Source organism: Bombina bombina, chromosome 1 (assembly GCF_027579735.1).
Source record: "Bombina bombina isolate aBomBom1 chromosome 1, aBomBom1.pri, whole genome shotgun sequence".
Classification (NCBI taxonomy): Eukaryota; Metazoa; Chordata; class Amphibia; order Anura; family Bombinatoridae; genus Bombina; species Bombina bombina.
Window position 1 is genome coordinate 1,395,384,464 of NC_069499.1, and position 24,420 is coordinate 1,395,408,883.

General features: G+C 36.5%; 1 protein-coding gene across 5 annotated transcripts in view; it reads right to left on the bottom strand.

Annotated features, from left to right (window-relative positions):
* The window catches only part of SEMA6C (semaphorin 6C), a 319,680-nt gene that overhangs the window by 291,103 nt on the left and 4,157 nt on the right, over window positions 1–24,420 (bottom strand). The window lies entirely within an intron of this gene.

Sequence of the window (24,420 nt, forward strand, 5' to 3'; positions counted from 1 at the left end):
ATATTGCAATTGGTGTGTGTATTTGTGTATCTCCATAAAAGGGAAAATGTAATTTTACATCTAATATTTATTTTTAGTTGTCCTAAATAATAATAAAAAAAAGTCCTCATTTTTTCCACTTTTTTCTAGGGGGGGTGGGGGGGTGGGGGGGGCGCTTCAGGTTTTTGTGCCTACAGGCACCTGAGATGTAAATCCGGCCCTGATTATCACAGAATCATCTACTACAGGAAACTCAGTTTTACATTTAGGAAAAAAGAATGAGCTCTGGTTAAACTAGAGACATGTGGCTATATAAATATACCATCTACCTTACATTTTGTAACATGCAAGTTTAAATCACATTTCAAATAATCTATCAGACACAATATACAAAGTTACGCCCAGATAATCATGCCAGTGTTGTTGAGATCTCAGGTTCTTTCCAAATTGTTGTAACATTTTAATCATGTTTGTGCAGAAGCATAAGTGGTATGGGTACTTTGTTCCAGATGCTCTTTAAAAGTACAACATGTGAAAACCAAGTGGTCATTTGTAAAATTATTAAATTGGAATGGAATCGGATACTATATAAAAGAATGAAGCGCTTGATTAGAGGGAAATACTAATTAAATAATGTACATGTCTAGCATCTCCCAATCAGAGCAAGGATGGCGATTAGAAGATCGTATGACTACCTCAATGGCTTTGTCTGGCTCAGGAGCTGCAAAGCTTGTAGCTTTCAAAGCTGACCATATTGCCGCTTTAAAAAGGGACACATATGAAAAATACATATGTCAGGGTTCTTATATAAAACATTTCTTTAAACAGCCCTGAAAATAGCCTTGACATATGTATTTTTCATATGTTTTCGCATCACTAAATCTGTCTGTGAAAAAAAGAAAAAAAGAGACATTTCAGTAAAAAAACTTTAAACAAAATTCTGATTCTGATAATACACAGAATTATATTTTAAGCAGATATAGCACCTGTGTTTACTGCCCGCTAATGAGTTAAACAGGTAGTAGTTATACATCTGCATCACTCAACATTAGGGATTGGCAGACTGAAAAATGTACTGCACCGGTTTTGCAAGTGGAATGATAATCAGGTATAAAGTCAGCTCTCAAAAGGGACTATTGCAAACTTCCAAGAGCCTTCAGTAAAAAGCTCACTGCATTTAGATTTAATAAGATGCTGTAAACCTAAAATGCTGCATATTTGCTACAAATGTTCACAGCTTTTCCCTCTTCAAGACAAGAAACAATCTGCACATCCTCTCCCCGTATGACAGTATAAGCACCCTGTCACTGGAAAGGTTTGCAGTGTTTGATGATTGGGAGAGGAAAAATACATAGCTGGGATCGATAGCAACCACATTTATAGCACTGTCCCTGCAGCTTCCGTCTCCTCTATGATTATAGGTGTGATGAGATGCGACAGAGCTGGCAGCTTTTGTAGGTGGGTGGAGAGAGCTCACACATTGGATGATGGACTGATGACAGATGCTGGTAAATGCCAGGTTGCAACATATATGGGATTATTTCCACTCTTCATAAACATAAACCCAAGAGAACGCTGAGCTTCCAGAGCCTGCGCTAATGCAGTAATAAAATGCTATAATTTGTTTTGCATTTTATTATTGCACAAATGCTTCTAGGTAACCATATGTTTAACCCTCTCCTTTGTAGGGCTGTCAGCCATCATCCATGTCCAGCTCAGGAGCCGTCTGCTGCGTTTAACCCTTTAAAGCAACAATAAACTCAAAATAGAATTCCCTTTAAACTGATAAACAGTGTGCAGTAAAACACTTTGAAATGGGCTTTAAATATTTATTTTGTCCGTTTTCCTGTAGTTTACTTCTAAATATGATAGTCTTTCCACAGTCCCCAGAGAGACTGCATATTTCAGAACCTTGACCATACAACATGCTACACAATGATTATTTGATAGGTACAGGGGCAGATGTTTACCTGTTGCTAACTAGTCATATCAGAGGAGACATATGACACATTTTTAAGAGGTTTGTTATTGGAATGCAATACAATGCAACATTTGCATACATAGTGACAGTTTTACATCTTTTATAACATTTATTCTGTATGTAGACATTTTGTAATGCAGTGCTTGCTTGCAGAAATAAATCAGTTACTTTAATTTCCCTTTAAGATAATTACAGTTAAAATATGTGCTGCCGTTTCTTACAAATGCATCCTCAGCAATATACTTATGCAAGAGCTCTCAAGAAATTATCTTTTAAAAAGCAATAATGTTAAATATTTTACAAAAAAAAAAAAAAACTGACAATGTAATCTGCACCCTTTCAAAATGATAAATCTTGAGTGCAGACAGACACTGTACATAAAATGTTAAGTGCTGTATTGATTTATGATTGCTTTATTTATTTTGTTAGAGAGTTTTTACCAACATCAGTAGTATGTGATGTACGCTGCGTCACACTAATATTCTTACGCGTCTTTATGCTAGCACCTACCCTCTAGAACACTCTCCCTCGTGCTGTCAGGCTTTGCCCTAATCTTTCTTCCTTTAAATGCTTTCTGAAGACTTTTCTGTTTAGAGAAGCCTACCACCCAACTCAATAATATTTCTCTTACCTAACAACATTTCCCTCATCTAACTCTGCATTAACATCTTTCTCAATCTTGCAGTCCTCGCCTCCTGTTTCTCAACCTCCTACGGGAATAAGGCCCTCAATTCCTCCTGTATGTGTTTGTAAATTTTGTCCTGTCTCTTCCAAGTTTTATATTGTTTTATTTAAAATGAATTGTTTCCATGGACAGCGCTGCGGAATATGATGGCGCTTCATAAATAATGAATAATAATGCTAGATAGGGAGACGAGGAATTACAGGGCAATATACAATATTGCAAGCAAAGGGATTAATACAACAAATAATATATTTTCCTACTAGAAGAAAAAAAATACATAATATACACACACACACACACATACACATATATATATATATATATATATATATATACACACATACACATACATACATACACACACACACACAGGATGAGAGCAAGTGAAATTTTATTGGCTATTCAAATCAGCCAATAGAATTTCACTTGCTCTCATGCTATTTGCAAATTTAAATAGCCGATAGGATTTGAGTAGCTTTCATCCTATTGGCTGATTTGAATTGGAAGAATCAAATCAGCAAATAGGAATTCAAGGGACGCCATCTTTAATCGCGTACCTTGAATTCACTATTCAGTGTACGACGAAGATCGTACGAAGAGGATCCTTCACGCTCCATGGCTCCGCAGTTGCTGGTCTTCAGTTCCATGGTCACAGGTCTTCAGCTCCACGGGCTTCAGTCTTCAACACCGCTCCGCACAGGATGTTCCTGGAAGAAGAGGAGGTTGCACTTGGAAGACTTCACCGCCTGGGACAGGACCTTCTCCGCCGAACTTCAGGAACGGTGAGTACCAACCTGGGGGTTAGGCTTAGGATTTTTAAAGGTTTTCTTTTGGGGAGGGGGGGGGGATTTGTTTTATCTTTTCAGGGCAATGGGTACTTTAGGTTTTTTAGTGTTAGTTTATTTTATTTGGGGGGGGTTACTGTTAGGTGGGACTTTCTATATTTTTTGTAAAAGAGCTAATTATCTTGGGGCAATGCCCTGCAAAAAGCCCTTTTAAGGGCTACTGGTAGTTTATTATTAGAGTAGGGGGTGTTTTTATTTTGGGGGGTGCTTTTTATTTTCATTTGTAATTTGATTTTTTATTTTCTGTAATGTTAGCTTTTTTTATTTTTTGTAAACTTAGTTTTTTTTTATAACTTTAGAATGTATTAGTTTAGGTAATTTGGGTTTATTTAATTGGGTGTTAGGTTAGTGAGTGTTAGGTTAGTGTACTGTACTTAGTTATTTAAATAGTTATTTGCGTTGTGGGTTTTGGCGGTTTAAAGGGTTAATAAGTTAAATAGGTTTATTGCGATGTAGGGGTTTTGCGGTTTAGGGGTTAATAGGGTAAATAGGTTTATTGCGATGTAGGGGTTAATAGGGTAAATCAGTTTATTGCGATGTAGGGGTTTAGGGGTTAATAGGGTAAATAAGTTTATTGCGCTGTAGGGCTTTTGCTGTTTAGGGGTTAATAGGGTAAATAGGTTTATTGCGATGTAGGGGTTTAGGGGTTAATAGGGTAAATCAGTTTATTGCGATGTAGGGGTTTAGGGGTTAATAGGGTAAATAGGTTTATTGCGCTGTAGGGGTTTGCTGTTTAGGGGTTAATAGGGTAAATAGGTTTATTGCGATGTAGGGGTTTAGGGGTTAATAGGGTAAATCAGTTTACTGCAATGTAGGGGTTTAGGGGTTAATAGGGTAAATAGGTTTATTGCGCTGTAGGGGTTTTGCTGTTTAGGGGTTAATAGGGTAAATAGGTTTATTGCGCTGTAGGGGTTTTGCTGTTTAGGGGTTAATAGGGTAAATAGGTTTATTGCGCTGTAGGGGTTAATAGGTTTATTGCGATCTGGGGGTTTTGCGGTTTAAAAGTTAATACTTCATGTAGGATTTTTTGTTGTTGTTATATTTCGTTTTTTTTAAAAATACTTTAATGTGGGCGATTAGGTGTTGCTTTTGTAATGCTCCGTTTGCCTTCGCTGCATCCACCGGGGTTGCGAAAATGGCAGGGTGGTGAAAGAATCTTACCATTTTTGGAATTCACCTGGATGCAGCAAATTATTTTGTCCTCACGCTGCCAACATTCCATTGAGGATGCGTGCGCAACTGCCGATGGCGACGAACATTACAAACGTAATAATAGTATAGATATATACACACACACTGAACAATCATTGGACCAAATCCTCTCTCTTTTGCCAACTGTCAATTTAACAGTAAATACAGTAGAATTACATAATGAACAAGTGCATAATCAAAAGACAATGTAATAACGCCTACTATGAATTTCAAATAAGCAGTAGATTTTGTTTCAATTTATTTGATTTTTCTCCCATTTTCCAGCACCCTGTATCATGTGACAGACATCAGCCAATCACAGACTACTATACGAATACCCTGTGAGATTGTGCACATGCTCAGTAGGAGCTTGTTCCACAGACAGTATGACTATAAAAAAATTGATAATGGAAGTAAATTGTAAAGGGTCTTAAAACTGCATGCTCTGAATCATAACTGTTTATTTTGACTTGAGTGTCCCTTTAAGGTCAGGCAGTTCATTAACGTTTCCAGAGTTTTGGTGCATAATCGCTTGATAATGAAAGGAAAATATACACTGTGCAAAAACACAAATTCTGTTCTATTTTAAATGCTTGCTTGTTATATCCATGAACTATATATACTGTACAGGATGCTAAACCTTCTGAATAGTGGTGAAAGCATAAGTATAACCTGTTAAGGGCCAGACTCAATAGCAGGTAATAATAAATTGCAATGTCTAATCATATTGTATGTGGTCATATATTAAACATCAGCAATAACCTATAAAACAACCAAATCTGGAAGGTTAAAGGGGCAGTAAAAAAAAAAAACCTTGAGACAATGGGGCCCATTTATCAATGTCTGTCCGACAGACATCGCTGAACGCCGACAGTATACGCTGTCAGCATTTAACATTGCACAAGCAGTTCACCAGAACTGATCGTGCAATGCCGCTCGCTGCAGATTCGCATCTAATCAGCAGCTAGCAGGGGGTGTCAATCAACCCGATCGTATAGGATTGGGCGAATTGCAGACCGCAGCCTCAGAGGACCAGTTGTGGAGCAGCGGTTTTAAGACCACTGCTTCATAACTGCTGTTTCTGGCGGCGCAGAAACAGGGGCATCAGGGGCCATTTGGCCCTTGATAAATTGGCCCCAATGTGGCAATTTACTTCTATCATCAAATTGACTTTGTTCTCTTGGTATCATTCTTTGTTGAAGAGTAAACCTAAATTTGCAACAAACATGTTTTGTAGCAATATTATAATATTTATATATCTAATTTTTATCATAGTGTTTATATGAGTGTAACAGTTTATTTTAATGTATTTATGTTGTGCTTGTTGCAATTTTTATTTTAGCCCTAACCCTTTATGTGAGGTCTTCAGTAGCACTAACCCGACGTTCGTTAAATTCAATTACATTTGAGTGAACAGTTACTTTCAACTTGTAATACGTGCGCAAATTGATGCGCTCCCAATGTTCTCTCTCTTGCGCAGAAACGTTAGCTTACAATCTAGTCCTATATCAGCAGAAGGTGGCGCTCACAATACAAATGAGGCTGTGATAACTTTAAAACAACAATTTTGTCGAGCAGGAGTATATTGCTGAAATTGTTCTAATCAAATCTGATACACTACCGTGCATTTCAAGTTCAATTTTCTAGTTTTGAGCCACATCTTTCTTGTAGAGTAACGAAAATCAGCAATTTAAAAAAAAATTGCAACGTCTTTGACTTCCTTAGTCAAGCATAATCAGTTTGTCTCATTTGGTTTCCTTGGAAATGCAGTTAAATATACTTTTCTTTTGAATCTCTAATACAGGGTGTTTGTCTGCAAAGTAACCAAATTGTTCTGTGTGTGAAGCTTTAATAAGGGAAATGAAAGCGATCAAAATAGCTATTCATAAAAAAAAAAGAAAGCCTGGGTAAAATAATTCACTGTGCAGCACATTTACATGTCTACTGACAATGCTTTCTCATAGAAACCTTTAGCAAAATAGTGTTGCCAGTGCAAGGGATTCTGGGTAATGGAATTTGATTAACATCATCTCACTTTTTGGTTTGTTAATCAGCTTTATTTACAGACTTCCCTATCAAGTTCAATACTTTTCAGTAAAGTATTAAAAGCAATGTATGCTAAAGAAGTTAAACGGTGGAAAACCATTTGTGTAAAGCTGCTCATTAGCATGAGGACTTTATTTTGGTACCTTTACCATCTTCACTATGCAACATCTGGAAACAGTGACAGAAAAGTGACAGAGAAAATACTAATGCAGCCCTTACTGCCAAAAGCTTTGCACCATCTATAAACTCTCGTCCTGACACTCTGGACCCGTCTCGGCCATTAGTGTGGGTTGACTTAGGGAAGGCAGATCTGGTGCTGTCTGGGTCACCGAGTTCAATATATGGCTAAATGGTTTATTTGCTCCCATAAAGGTCAGAGACCCTTTTAATGCCGTTTAAGTGATTAATTGCCTCACAGTTCATAGGACATCACTCTCCCCCTAATGTTAGGTCTGTTTGGTCTACTCGGGTCATTTCATCCATTAGAATTACGCCAATGACGGATCTGGAAAGCTCTTACTTAAAGGGATATGAAACAACAATTTTCTTTTTCTTCGTTTTCATGATTCAATTAAAGCATGTGATTTCAAACAACTTTCCAATTTACTTCTTTTATTCAATTAGCTTCATTCTCTGGGTATCATTTTTTTGAAGTAGCAGCTATGCACTACTGGGAGCTATCTGAAAACATCTGTTGACCCCATCAAGAGAGGCATTATTGTGCAGCCACCAATAAGCATCTTGCTCCCGGTAATGCATTGCTGCTCCTGAGCCTACCTAAATATGCTTTTCAACTAAGGATACCAAGAGAATGAAGCAATTTAGATAATAGAAGCAAATTGGACCATTGTTTAAAATTACATGTTCTGTCTGAACCGGGATTGAAAAAAATTTGGGTTTCATGTCCCTTTACGCCATTTCTATCATATTATTAGCTACTGCATTGCGTTAATTTTCTGAGTCCCATCACCCTGTTCAAAACATGTAATTTGGCACTTGCACTGGATAGACAACTCTTTTGGGCACGTTAATTAGTTTCCTTGTTCACAGTCTTGCAAATTTTAATTGATTCAGAATTCTATCGGCAATGCTAATAAAATAGTACTGGTAATGTGGATAACAAAAAAGTTATAGTATATATAGATATAAGAGTATTATGATGTATTAACACACTATATATATATATATATATATATATATATATATATATATATATATATATATATATATATATATATATATATATATATATATATATATATATATATATATATATATCTATCAAACGCCTGGCATTTAAGGCCACTAATGGAGGGTAGTAGGTTCATGAGCAACCAAGCGGCAAAGATGACAAAGGACTGTAAAATAAGCAAGTCTAGTCAGGGTGGGGCAATAAATCTGATTTTTAAGAATAAGCATCTCTGATCTGGCAACCTAGGTTTAGTAAATGAGGCCAATCGACTGACCAAGATTTACAAGCAGTTCTGATCCAGAGTTGACAGGCTGCTCACAATGGAAATGAGCAAACATCTGTGAGATGGATACAGACGGCAAATGTATCTGACCCGGTTTATAAAGTTAGGACTGATCTGAGAAATAGGACTCCGATATGGTAGTGACAAACTGATCCCATCTGATCGGAGGACAAAAAAGAATCTGAGGACACATAACTTAGGTTGACTGAAGGCCCAAGTTGGGTGACAGAAACAAGACAGATGACCTAATGGTCTAAAGCAGAAAGACATACTATGAAGTAGGCACTAATGTGGTCTGATATTATAGTAGCTGTATTAGGCAAATTGAGTTTAATTTGTTTATAGTTTCCCCGTCTACAGCATGAGATGTTTGCAGACATGTTTACATAAAAAGTATATACATATACAAGGAACTGAACTGCAAAGAAAGGTTATCCAGAAAACTCACTTGACAAATTTCATGCCAATTTCAAAATACTAAATAGTAATAGTAAATAGGATGAGAAAGGGTCTTACAGTGAGTGCTAACTAAGCATATGAACTTTTTCCTGCATTTCCAACATGTATAGACCTAGTAGTGCACTTAGCACAGTGAGAGATTATATCATTTGGTCAATAAGAGATGGTAATGTGAGATCATGAGGAAGATGTGCCTCTGACAGTATGCAGTCTATTAGTATGCTTAAAGACTGTAAAGTTCTTACAATCTAGTGGTTTAATAGAAGATTCTAATCAGTTCATGTATTTGGAAGAGCCTTAAAGGAGGGGTTTGTCAACTTGTAGCAAAATGTAACATACTAATGAGATTTCTCTAGGGATATTGCTTGAAAAAACTCAGCTACTTACACACTGATGGTTTAATTAGGATCACAGCTCAAAGAGCTTGCAATCTAGTTGCATAAGCAAAGACTATATCCAAAAAATCCTATAATCTATTGGGTTTTTTTGTAGTCTGCTTCAAAGACCTTTACCTCAGAACATATTGTAACATATAATGGGATATTCTTTCCAGAGGATCACAAAATCTAATGATTGGCCATAATTCAATAAATGTAATCCATTTAAATCACATATTTTAAACACAGTAAAGAATGAGGATATAACTGAATCCAAGCCTTCCAAAATATGTTCTTTCAGCTTTTAGTATTTCCAAGCGTTTGGGGATATTTGGCAGAATTTGAGAAACCTTATCACTAAAAGACATTAATTAGTCATTGATAGACAGAGTAATTTGTTTCTACCTTTTCCAAAGTAATTATAGTGGGATCATTAATCAGACACACGAATACACAATCCAATGGATTTTGGCTTTTTTTTTTTTTTTTTTTTAAATGGAAGAATCAATGTTTTCTTAACAAGGTTATTTAAAAAAAGTCTTATGGAGGGCTTGTGAAAATGACATGCTTAGCTTTAGCACTTATTAGTTATTGTACAATAACTATAGATTAACCAAACAAGCAATAAGCAGACTTTCCACTACAGATCCCAGGCAAGGGCGTAAATAATGTAATTATATATATATATATATATATCTTAATATTTTTATCAACATAAATAATAACTAGCGTCCAAGGGGTTAAACTCAGCAATTGTTATGCACTTAGGTGATTATTTTATTACTATTTTTAATACCATTAGCATAGTCATTATTATTATTGACAATAATAACTATATAATTAATATAGTGTTTTGTTTTCCAATGGGAATAAAAGAACTTTAACATAGCCGCAGTTAATAAAGAATACTTTTATTCTTACCCTACAGGATCATACTTAATATTTGTATTACTGTCCTAGAGTCCTGCAGCACAATCATCTGCAGCTGAAGAAGCCTGGGAGATCTGCAACACATTGAGTAGCAATACACTGAAGCCTTTTTCATACCCAAGGAGTGAAGGAATCTATTTTATCTCCATCTTTCACTGTTTCACCCCCAGCACACTGGAATGGCTCTGCAAATAGGACAGTCACGTTTCCTGCTTATTTTCTCATGGTCTGAAAAAATGTGGCCTTTGGGAATGTAAACAAGCTGTATGTTCTACTGCTAAAAATCTCTGCTCCACCCCCCACCCATCCTATCCCTTTAAACATTATAACAGCCTGTGAGAAATCTGTTCCCAAACTGCCTGGTTTCTTAGAAGTGTCTGAGCTCTCTGCCACCCCCACCTCAGCCTCCCGCTGCCTGCAGGAATAGGGACGAGCTTGTTCTCATCTGCGCTAGTGTGAGCACAATTCTATGACACTGACAGTTCTGCGATTAGGGATTTTAAAAACACACAGGCCAAATCCTTATCCAGCTGCGGGAGGCTGCTTGCTTCTACACAGATTCCATATAAAGACCAAATATATCACCATTAACATTAGTAACATTAAAAGGCCATTATAGTCAAAACATTATGGAATACAGCATGTCATTTTAAGACTATCCACCCTACATTACGGTTTGTTTAACCCCCGTACAGGAGAAATACGCAGCTGATCCAATAAACAGCACTAGTTGCTCTTCTGAGTCGTGTGAGCAGCACTGCTGATTGGATCAGTGGCATTTTTTGCTCGTAACCAGCAGTGCTCTGCAAGTCCCGAGCAGTATTTCTACTGTGTCTTTAACCCATTTGTGGGGGTTAAACACACAGTAGTCTAGGAGTCAATAGTCTTAAAATGACATATTACCTTCAGTCTCACTTATACCTCGGTTCCTACAGAAAATAGTGAGATATTGCAGAGTTCTCTTTAGAACCCTTGAATTAGAGGGTTCTGTTGCTTTAAAAAAATTCTTACAGAATCAACACATACAAAGTAAAACTCCCTTGATAAAACAGTCCCCCTGTATCATATGCGGAAATAAAAGCTTAAAAACAGCTGGAGAGAGAGAAAAAAAAAAATTAAATCAAGACAAGCCCATCAAAACATGACAAGCCCATCAAAACAAGACAAGCCCATCAGCTTTGACCTTACCGTGAGATGATATCCTTCCCAGGGGCAATAAAGTCCTTATGTGTAAAGCTTGCTGGTATGAGGTATAGGTGAAAGATCCTGACATGTCTAGAATACCCTCAAACGACCACTATCAGCACCTGGATACCTTCCATTCTATCCAGTAAGATTACGTTTTAATAATTAAACAAAAATATATTACAATTATAAACATTTCCATAAAACGTAAGCGTGGTTCCTAAGTGTTACGGTTGTAATTACTGTTTTTCCACATTGCTAACGGAGCTTGTTTTATGTTTGAGGAATGCCTGCTAATGAAAACTGGCATAAGCAATATATATTGTAATTATATTTAAAACTTTGAAATTAATGCTTATGTTATTAATGTTTATCTCCTGACAGTGTTCCTCACTGTTCTGGTCACATGGTTCATGTCTTGGGTACTTATCGACTGTGGCTGCTGTGGATACAATGGGGTTTTTTTTTGGTTCCAGGTAGAATAATGGAAGACAGAATGGTGAATTTGAAGGTATTCCGGAAGATTCTGGTATGAGAATTTGTTTGCTTTTTTATTTCCTATATAAACTGTTTCAGTAGCCATCATTGTTACAAAGCTCACTCTCTGTATACACCAGATGATAATTTGAGTCAGAAGCTAAGCCAAAATAATTTTGTATTTATATATTATATTCACATTCCTATATTTTTGTTTACAAATTGGCAAATTAAAAAGGACATTAAACACTTTGAGATGGTAATATAAAAATATAAAATGATTAATCACACACACACATATATATATATATATATATATATATATATGTCTGCAATATACTTTCATTATTTATTTTGTCACCTTTTCCTATTATTCCATTCTGTTCCCGTTATTCTGAAATTGTGAGCTTTTTAGTTCCCGTTAGAAATAGAAGTGCAGAACACGGTTATATTCCACACAGCCATTGGCTGCAAACTCTAGTGACGTTTATAACTGTCCCTAATTGGCCTAAGCAGAGAATTTGTCCTCTCTCTACCTTAAAGTGAAGGTCAATTTGAATGAATTAGTGCCCGGTTTTTAATAAACCTATTAAAAACAAGGGCACTTTAATTCATCAAAAATGACATTACACTCCTTTTCTTCAAAAACGTACCTTTTAATCTTGTCAGCCGCTGTGGCGGTTCCTCCGCCCGTCGCATGTCTTCTCCATGGGTCCAAAATGACGAATTTGGCTTCCTCCAATCACGGCGTTGCATCAGGCCATGATCCCCCCAGGGGGAAAGCAGTGATTGGAGGATGCCGGATTAATAATTTCTAAGGTAAGAAGAGGCTTCCGATGGCCAGGGGAATCGCTGGGGTGGCCTTCAGGATTAAAAGGTAGGTTTTTTAAAAAAAGGAGCGAAATGTCAATTTTGATGAATTAAAGTGCCCTTGTTTTTAATAGGTTTATTAAAAACCGGGCACTAATTAATTCAAAATGATCTTTACTTTAAGCTAAATCTCTCAAAAACTGAGCTTCTTATTTCCCCCCTTCTTCCAAAATCACTACCTCCCCAACTTTCTCTAACTGTTCATAATAACATCCCAACCTCACATGCCGATGACTTGAAGTTACTAGACTCAGATCGCTCTTTCACTCCCCACATCCAGTCTTTAGTCAACTGTTGCCGCCTCCGCCTTATACACAGCTCCAAAATTTGCCACTTCCTCACACAGGACACAAGTAAGACTTTAATCCACTATCTAATAATTTCCCACCTTTCCTATTGCAACTCCACCCCCCCCCCCCCCAGCCTTGTAGCTGCCCGTCTATCCCCCTTACAATCCATAATAAATGCCTCTGCCAGGCTGATCTTTACACGTCGCTCCTCATCTACTGCACCTCTTTGCCATTACCCTTACTGGCTACCTCTAACCTCCAGGATAAAACATAAAATACTGACTAATTTTTAAAGCTCTCAATAACACTAATGAACCCTATATCTCCAACCCAGTCTCCATATATTCGCCCTCCCGTCCCCTTCGCTCTGCTCATGACCTCCTTCTCTCCTCCTCTCTTGTTACCTCCTCACATTCCAATCTACAAGACTTCTTCAGACTGGCCCCTATTTTGTGAAACTCTCTGCCTCGCTCTACACGACTCTCTCATAGTCTTCAAACGTTCAAGCGCTCCTTAAAGACTCTACTGTTTATGAATGCATATAATATACACTAAAATTTTCCTAACTTAGTCCCTCTCCTCATTTAGCTATCCCCTTGAGCCCCCTTAGTAGCATGTAAGCCTACAAGCCTAGCCCTATCTCCCTTTGTCTCCCATAACTGTCAATTTGCATTATAGACCCATGTCTTTAGCGCTGCAAAACCTGTTGGCCTTAGAGGTGGCAAAGAGCTTAAGGAAGCAGCAGTCTGGTGACCGCTGCTTGATAAATCACGGCGAGCAAGTTCTTGTGAGAACTTGCTGCCGTAGGGGCTTGATAAATCTAGCCCATAGTAAAGCCCAGCTCTGAACCAATCAGTGCACTTGCAGGGCTTGAACAACACTTCCACTGTGCAGGGGTTAAATACACAGTAATTTAGGGTTGATAGTCTTAAAATGATATGCTCTAACGAATTACAACATGTAACTTTTCGACTATTATGGCCTATTAAGTACTGTAGTGTACTCACAAATGTAACCTACTCTTAGTGTACCTGATAGTGTATGTACTGTAATGTACCCCATTATTGTATTGAACTTTGTATAGTGATGTGACATTTGTTGGTGCTTTATAAGTAACGAATATTAATAATAATAATAATAATAATAATATGAATATTACTATTTTTTTGAGTTTTTGAAGCAATACATTATATTATTCTGAATCAGTCAAATTTAGGGCCACCTATACATTTAAGTGTAAAAGTAGACACAATATAATTGCTTCAGTAAATGCTGAAAATTCCACCTCACAATTCAATGTCTTGTCATATGTCTGGGCCTCAAAACAAAATGGGGTAAATAAGTTCAGTCAATATTCATATTTAACCAATGCTAACTTTTCCTTCAGAACCTTTGACTACTAAAATTTGAATGCTGATTCTCATAACTTCAATATAAGTATATACAGAATACAAATGTAAACGTGATACGTCAATTTTATTATTTGTCAAAACTAATTACAAATGTGATTCATCCATTTGCAATTTCCATTGTGGAACCAGTTGTGATATCCTTGGGTCAGTTATATTACACATCCTGTATGTACCACCTGCCATGTTTAATATCATCTGCACTACTTTTCACAGCTAAGGGCTCATTTCCATTGAGCCGCAATTGGGTTTTAGCGAGGTAGCAAAACTAAAAAGAAACTACTGTTGGAAGCCATTACGCTTATCGACAGTTTCCAATGGTGCGTTTTACTTAAAGTAAACTAAAGCCAATTTTTTTCTTTAATGATTCAGATAGAGCATGCAATTTTAAGCAACTGTCTAATTTACTCCTATTATCAATTTGTCTTTGTTCTCTTGCTAAGTTTATTTAAAAGTCAGGAATGAATAGCTTAGGAGCTGGCACATTTTGATTCAGAACCTGGGTTATGCTTGCTAATTGGTGACTAAAAGTAAAAAATAAAATTCTCCCTCTCTATACAATTATTCAATACATGTACTACTCTGTTCAACTCTACCTCTCCCGGGTGCTAAACTCCCACATTGGTTTTAAAATTGCAATATATTTAAAGGGGAAAAGTAATTAAGAAAATAATAATAATAATAATAATAATAATAATAATAATAATAATAATAAATATATATATATATATATATATACACACACATATATATTACACACATATATATATATATATATATATATATATATATACACATATACACATATATATATATATATATATATATATATATATATATATATATATATATATATATATATATATATACACACACACACATACAATATATATATATGTAAAGAAAATATAAAAAATTATCCTTCATTAAAAAATGTGAAATAGTTGGAATCACATAGCAAAAAGTCCACACTCACTACAATATTTTGTACATCCCAGGATTTAGTTATTGTAATTACTGAAGAAAGAGAGAGAAATTAAAGGGACATGACAGCCACATTTTATCTTTCATGATTTAGAAAGAGAATGCATTTTTAAACATCTTTCTAATTTACTTCTATTATCTAATTTGTGTTATTCTCTTGATATTCTTTGCTGAAAAGCATATCTAGATATGCTCAGTAGCTGCTGATTGGTTGCTGCACATAGAAGCCTCATGTGATTGGCTCACCCATGTGCATTGCTTTTTCTTCAAATAAGGATATCTAAAAAATGAAGCAAAATAAATAATAGAAGTAAATTGTAATGTTGTTTAAATTTGTATGTTCTATCTGAATCATGAAAGAAAGATTTTTGGTTTAGTGGCCCTTTAACTAAACAAATAAAATCAACTGAGCCATAAAATGCTTCATTCTGGAAATCCATTATAACATTAAGAAAGGGATTGAATTCTGATATGAGCAGAAGATATCAGATACTTTATCTCCACAAACAAACGCACATAACACTACCTTGTCGCACGCCAACACAACCGCCACATCTCCTTGTCCCACAAAAGCAAACCAGTTATCAGAAAGCAGGCATTTGTCTAACCTTTCTACCCTGTCATCTCGCTCAAGGTGTCAGACATACAGATAATCTCGCTCCACTGCTGCCTGCAATACAGAATCTTAATCAGAAGCGCAAGCTACACGTCCATTAGTTTACAACCAACTGCATATTCAATTGGGTGTCTTCTGCAAGCGCAGGATGTTTTCAAACTCCATCTTTTAAATAGAGATGCAAAGCAAAGTGAGAGTAGTTTAGCAGCGCACGGGTTGATTGACACCTCCCTGCTGGCGGCCCATTGGCTGCGAGTCTGCAGGGGGCGGCGTTGCACCAGCAGCTCTTGTGAGCTGCTGGTGTAATGCTGAATATGGAGAGCGTATTGCTCGCCGCATTCAGCGAGGTCTGGCGGACCTGATCCGCACTGTCGGATCAGGTCCGGCAGACTTTGTTAAATAGAGGCCAAAATGTCAAATGCTATTGGACACTCATTTCCGTTATATTTATCGTTAGAGATGAAATGCCTCAATCAAAATAAAGTTATATCTTGGCTCTAGAATGTATTCGCAAATATGTCTATTAAAAGCAATGCTCTGGAAATGATATTTAATTAATGGAACTAAGGGCTTTTTTTTCTCATTGTTGCATCTAAAATAAGATATTTTGCTGGGTAAACACTCAGTTTTCATGCTTTTTGGGAGTTATTTTGGCTATTAATACAGCTGTGGATATTTCCCTAACAACCAATTAGCATTAATACTGCAGTACAAACTGTACAAAACCAAAATATCTTGCCTGCTTCAATATACATATAAACAGCTTTTACTTAACATTTTTATACACAAATAACTATTTATATACACAAGAAACAGTTTGCTGTCTATGCAAATGATTTAACTATGGTCATTTTGTTATTACAATACACCTGGTAATTTAGGGACATATTTATGATCTTGTGTGTTGATTTAAACAATATTGCCGGGTCAAGTACATTTTACTATACTTAAAGGGACATAATGATTTTCCATCATGATTCGGGTAGAGCAAGCAATTTTAAACAAATTTTTAATTTAATTCTATTATCATTTTTTCTTCATTCTCTTAACTTTTGTTGAAAAGCAGGGATGTATGCTTAGGAGCAGGCCCATTTCTGGAGCACTATATGGCAGCAGTTTTGAAGAATGTTACCCATTTGCAAGAGCACTAGATGGCAGCACTATTTACTACCATGCAGTGCTGCAGATGCCTACCTAGGTATCTCTTCAATACAGAATATCATAGGAACTAAGCAAATTTGAAAATAGAAGTAAATTGGAAACTTTTTTTTAAAAGGGTACTTGGGTTTTTTTTATATCCCTTTAAGTATATTGAAGGGATTACAGCCTGTATGGGGTGTTTAGAACAAGCACAATTTCTGACGCAGGTGAAATAAATAATGAATATATGTTGCAATATTGTTTTATTTCACTTCAAGGAACATTATAACGTCATGTTTCACTATCCCCGTTGAAATGCTATGTGTCTAACCCCTATGCAATAGACATCATTTTGCAAATTATAGTTTTGTGATTCCTATGGCTTGAATCTAATATACTCTTTATTTCAATAATAATCTCTCAAAATGTCACAACCATTTATAACCACTACTATTAAACCTAGCCAGCCTGTCATCAGCTTTCTTTTATTCTTCACGATAGAGGACTAGTGTATATTGCTTAGACTCTAGAGGACTAGTGTATATTGCTTAGACTCTAGAGGACTAGTGTATATTGCTTAGACTCTAGAGGACTAGTGTATATTGCTTAGACTCTAGAGGACTAGTGTATATTGCTTAGACTCTAGAGGACTAGTGTATATTGCTTAGACTCTAGAGGACTAGTGTATATTGCTTAGACTCTAGAGGACTAGTGTATATTGCTTAGACTCTAGAGGACTAGTGTATATTGCTTAGACTCTAGAGGACTAGTGTATATTGCTTAGACTCTAGAGGACTAGTGTATATTGCTTAGACTCTAGAGGACTAGTGTATATTGCTTAGACTCTAGAGGACTAGTGTATATTGCTTAGACTCTAGAGGACTAGTGTATATTGCTTAGACTCTAGAGGACTAGTGTATATTGCTTAGACTCTAGAGGACTAGTGTATATTGCTTAGACTCTAGAGGACTAGTGTATATTGCTTAGACTCTAGAGGACTAGTGTATATTGCTTAGACTCTAGAGGACTAGTGTATATTGCTTAGACTCGAGGACTAGTGTATATTGCTTAGACTCTAGAGGACTAGTGTATATTGCTTAGACTCTAGATGACTAGTGTATATTGCTTAGACTCTAGAGGACTAGTGTATATTGCTTAGACTCTAGAGGACTAGTGTATATTGCTTAGACTCTAGAGGACTAGTGTATATTGCTTAGACTCTAGAGGACTAGTGTATATTGCTTAGACTCTAGAGGACTAGTGTATATTGCTTAGACTCTAGAGGACTAGTGTATATTGCTTAGACTCTAGAGGACTAGTGTATATTGCTTAGACTCTAGAGGACTAGTGTATATTGCTTAGACTCTAGAGGACTAGTGTATATTGCTTAGACTCGAGGACTAGTGTATATTGCTTAGACTCTAGATGACTAGTGTATATTGCTTAGACTCTAGATGACTAGTGTATATTGCTTAGACTCGAGGACTAGTGTATATTGCTTAGACTCTAGAGGACTAGTGTATATTGCTTAGAAGACAGTGTATATTGCTTAGACTCGAGGACTAGTGTATATTGCTTAGACTCTAGATGACTAGTGTATATTGCTTAGACTCTAGAGGACTAGTGTATATTGCTTAGACTCTAGAGGACTAGTGTATATTGCTCAGAAGACAGTGTATATTGCTTAGACTCTAGAGGACTAGTGTATATTGCTTAGACTCTAGAGGACTAGTGTATATTGCTTAGACTCTAGAGGACTAGTGTATATTGCTTAGACTCGAGGACTAGTGTATATTGCTTAGACTCTAGAGGACTAGTGTATATTGCTTAGACTCTAGAGGACTAGTGTATATTGCTTAGACTCGAGGACTAGTGTATATTGCTTAGACTCTAGAGGACTAGTGTATATTGCTTAGACTCTAGATGACTAGTGTATATTGCTTAGACTCTAGAGGACTAGTGTATATTGCTTAGACTCTAGAGGACTAGTGTATATTGCTTAGACTCTAGAGGACTAGTGTATATTGCTTAGACTCTAGAGGACTAGTGTATATTGCTTAGACTCTAGAGGACTAGTGTATATTGCTTAGACTCTAGAGGACTAGTGTATATTGCTTAGACTCTAGAGGACTAGTGTATATTGCTTAGACTCTAGAGGACTAGTGTATATTGCTTAGACTCGAGGACTAGTGTATATTGCTTAGACTCTAGATGACTAGTGTATATTGCTTAGACTCTAGATGACTAGTGTATATTGCTTAGACTCGAGGACTAGTGTATATTGCTTAGACTCTAGAGGACTAGTGTATATTGCTTAGAAGACAGTGTATATTGCTTAGACTCGAGGACTAGTGTATATTGCTTAGACTCTAGATGACTAGTGTATATTGCTTAGACTCTAGAGGACTAGTGTATATTGCTTAGACTCTAGAGGACTAGTGTATATTGCTCAGAAGACAGTGTATATTGCTTAGACTCTAGAGGACTAGTGTATATTGCTTAGACTCTAGAGGACTAGTGTATATTGCTTAGACTCTAGAGGACTAGTGTATATTGCTTAGACTCGAGGACTAGTGTATATTGCTTAGACTCTAGAGGACTAGTGTATATTGCTTAGACTCTAGAGGACTAGTGTATATTGCTTAGACTCTAGAGGACTAGTGTATATTGCTTAGACTCTAGAGGACTAGTGTATATTGCTTAGACTCTAGAGGACTAGTGTATATTGCTTAGACTCTAGAGGACTAGTGTATATTGCTTAGACTCTAGAGGACTAGTGTATATTGCTTAGACTCTAGAGGACTAGTGTATATTGCTTAGACTCTAGAGGACTAGTGTATATTGCTTAGACTCTAGAGGACTAGTGTATATTGCTTAGACTCTAGAGGACTAGTGTATATTGCTTAGACTCTAGAGGACTAGTGTATATTGCTTAGACTCTAGAGGACTAGTGTATATTGCTTAGACTCTAGAGGACTAGTGTATATTGCTTAGACTCTAGAGGACTAGTGTATATTGCTTAGACTCTAGAGGACTAGTGTATATTGCTTAGACTCGAGGACTAGTGTATATTGCTTAGACTCTAGAGGACTAGTGTATATTGCTTAGACTCTAGAGGACTAGTGTATATTGCTTAGACTCTAGAGGACTAGTGTATATTGCTTAGACTCGAGGACTAGTGTATATTGCTTAGACTCTAGAGGACTAGTGTATATTGCTTAGACTCTAGAGGACTAGTGTATATTGCTTAGACTCTAGAGGACTAGTGTATATTGCTTAGACTCTAGAGGACTAGTGTATATTGCTTAGACTCTAGAGGACTAGTGTATATTGCTTAGACTCTAGAGGACTAGTGTATATTGCTTAGACTCTAGAGGACTAGTGTATATTGCTTAGACTCTAGAGGACTAGTGTATATTGCTTAGACTCGAGGACTAGTGTATATTGCTTAGACTCTAGAGGACTAGTGTATATTGCTTAGACTCTAGAGGACTAGTGTATATTGCTTAGACTCTAGAGGACTAGTGTATATTGCTTAGACTCTAGAGGACTAGTGTATATTGCTTAGACTCTAGAGGACTAGTGTATATTGCTTAGACTCGAGGACTAGTGTATATTGCTTAGACTCTAGAGGACTAGTGTATATTGCTTAGACTCGAGGACTAGTGTATATTGCTTAGACTCTAGAGGACTAGTGTATATTGCTTAGACTCTAGAGGACTAGTGTATATTGCTTAGACTCTAGAGGACTAGTGTATATTGCTTAGACTCTAGAGGACTAGTGTATATTGCTTAGACTCTAGAGGACTAGTGTATATTGCTTAGACTCGAGGACTAGTGTATATTGCTTAGACTCTAGAGGACTAGTGTATATTGCTTAGACTCTAGAGGACTAGTGTATATTGCTTAGACTCTAGAGGACTAGTGTATATTGCTTAGACTCGAGGACTAGTGTATATTGCTTAGACTCTAGAGGACTAGTGTATATTGCTTAGACTCTAGAGGACTAGTGTATATTGCTTAGACTCGAGGACTAGTGTATATTGCTTAGACTCTAGAGGACTAGTGTATATTGCTTAGACTCTAGAGGACTAGTGTATATTGCTTAGACTCTAGAGGACTAGTGTATATTGCTTAGACTCGAGGACTAGTGTATATTGCTTAGACTCTAGAGGACTAGTGTATATTGCTTAGACTCTAGAGGACTAGTGTATATTGCTTAGACTCTAGAGGACTAGTGTATATTGCTTAGACTCTAGAGGACTAGTGTATATTGCTTAGACTCTAGAGGACTAGTGTATATTGCTTAGACTCGAGGACTAGTGTATATTGCTTAGACTCGAGGACTAGTGTATATTGCTTAGACTCTAGAGGACTAGTGTATATTGCTTATACTCTAGAGGACTAGTGTATATTGCTTAGACTCTAGAGGACTAGTGTATATTGCTTAGACTCGAGGACTAGTGTATATTGCTTAGACTCTAGAGGACTAGTGTATATTGCTTAGACTCGAGGACTAGTGTATATTGCTTAGACTCTAGAGGACTAGTGTATATTGCTTAGACTCTAGAGGACTAGTGTATATTGCTTAGACTCTAGAGGACTAGTGTATATTGCTTAGACTCTAGAGGACTAGTGTATATTGCTTAGACTCTAGAGGACTAGTGTATATTGCTTAGACTCGAGGACTAGTGTATATTGCTTAGACTCTAGAGGACTAGTGTATATTGCTTAGACTCTAGAGGACTAGTGTATATTGCTTAGACTCGAGGACTAGTGTATATTGCTTAGACTCTAGAGGACTAGTGTATATTGCTTAGACTCTAGAGGACTAGTGTATATTGCTTAGACTCTAGAGGACTAGTGTATATTGCTTAGACTCGAGGACTAGTGTATATTGCTTAGACTCTAGAGGACTAGTGTATATTGCTTAGACTCTAGAGGACTAGTGTATATTGCTTAGACTCGAGGACTAGTGTATATTGCTTAGACTCTAGAGGACTAGTGTATATTGCTTAGACTCTAGAGGACTAGTGTATATTGCTTAGACTCTAGAGGACTAGTGTATATTGCTTAGACTCGAGGACTAGTGTATATTGCTTAGACTCTAGAGGACTAGTGTATATTGCTTAGACTCTAGAGGACTAGTGTATATTGCTTAGACTCTAGAGGACTAGTGTATATTGCTTAGACTCTAGAGGACTAGTGTATATTGCTTAGACTCTAGAGGACTAGTGTATATTGCTTAGACTCGAGGACTAGTGTATATTGCTTAGACTCGAGGACTAGTGTATATTGCTTAGACTCTAGAGGACTAGTGTATATTGCTTAGACTCTAGAGGACTAGTGTATATTGCTTAGACTCTAGAGGACTAGTGTATATTGCTTAGACTCTAGAGGACTAGTGTATATTGCTTAGACTCTAGAGGACTAGTGTATATTGCTTAGACTCGAGGACTAGTGTATATTGCTTAGACTCGAGGACTAGTGTATATTGCTTAGACTCTAGAGGACTAGTGTATATTGCTTAGACTCTAGAGGACTAGTGTATATTGCTTAGACTCGAGGACTAGTGTATATTGCTTAGACTCGAGGACTAGTGTATATTGCTTAGACTCTAGAGGACTAGTGTATATTGCTTAGACTCTAGAGGACTAGTGTATATTGCTTAGACTCTAGAGGACTAGTGTATATTGCTTAGACTCGAGGACTAGTGTATATTGCTTAGACTCTAGAGGACTAGTGTATATTGCTTAGACTCTAGAGGACTAGTGTATATTGCTTAGACTCTAGAGGACTAGTGTATATTGCTTAGACTCTAGAGGACTAGTGTATATTGCTTAGACTCTAGAGGACTAGTGTATATTGCTTAGACTCTAGAGGACTAGTGTATATTGCTTAGACTCTAGAGGACTAGTGTATATTGCTTAGACTCTAGAGGACTAGTGTATATTGCTTAGACTCTAGAGGACTAGTGTATATTGCTTAGACTCTAGAGGACTAGTGTATATTGCTTAGACTCTAGAGGACTAGTGTATATTGCTTAGACTCTAGAGGACTAGTGTATATTGCTTAGACTCTAGAGGACTAGTGTATATTGCTTAGACTCTAGAGGACTAGTGTATATTGCTTAGACTCTAGAGGACTAGTGTATATTGCTTAGACTCTAGAGGACTAGTGTATATTGCTTAGACTCGAGGACTAGTGTATATTGCTTAGACTCTAGAGGACTAGTGTATATTGCTTAGACTCGAGGACTAGTGTATATTGCTTAGACTCTAGAGGACTAGTGTATATTGCTTAGAAGACAGTGTATATTGCTTAGAATCTAGGGGACTAGTGTATATTGCTTAGAAGACAGTGTATATTGCTTAGAAGACAGTGTATATTGCTTAGAAGACAGTGTATATTGCTTAGAAGACAGTGTATATTGCTTAGAAGACAGTGTATATTGCTTAGAAGACAGTGTATATTGCTTAGAAGACAGTGTATATTGCTTAGAAGACAGTGTATATTGCTTAGAAGACAGTGTATATTGCTTAGAAGACAGTGTATATTGCTTAGAAGACAGTGTATATTGCTTAGAAGACAGTGTATATTGCTTAGAAGACAGTGTATATTGCTTAGAAGACAGTGTATATTGCTTAGAAGACAGTGTATATTGCTTAAAAGACTAAATGTATATTGCTTAAAAGACTAAATGTATATTGCTTAAAAGACTAAATGTATATTGCTTAAAAGACTAAATGTATATTGCTTAAAAGACTAAATGTATATTGCTTAAAAGACTAAATGTATATTGCTTAAAAGACTAAATGTATATTGCTTAAAAGACTAAATGTATATTGCTTAAAAGACTAAATGTATATTGCTTAAAAGACTAAATGTATATTGCTTAAAAGACTAAATGTATATTGCTTAAAAGACAGTGTATATTGCTTAGAAGACAGTGTATATTGCTTAGAAGACAGTGTATATTGCTTAGAAGACAGTGTATATTGCTTAGAAGACAGTGTATATTGCTTAGAAGACAGTGTATATTGCTTAGAAGACAGTGTATATTGCTTAGAAGACAGTGTATATTGCTTAGAAGACAGTGTATATTGCTTAGAAGACAGTGTATATTGCTTAGAAGACAGTGTATATTGCTTAGAAGACAGTGTATATTGCTTAGAAGACAGTGTATATTGCTTAGAAGACAGTGTATATTGCTTAGAAGACAGTGTATATTGCTTAGAAGACAGTGTATATTGCTTAGAAGACAGTGTATATTGCTTAGACGACTAAATGTATATTGCTTAAAAAAGACAGTGTATATTGCTCAGAAGACTTAGTGTATATTGCTTAGAAGACTTAGTGTATATTGCTTAGAAGACTTAGTAGCCGAATTATCACTGTGCGAGCGGACATGATCCGATATTGACAGCATACGCTCTCGGCATTTATCATTGCTCCAGCAGTTCTTGTATATACTAGTGTAT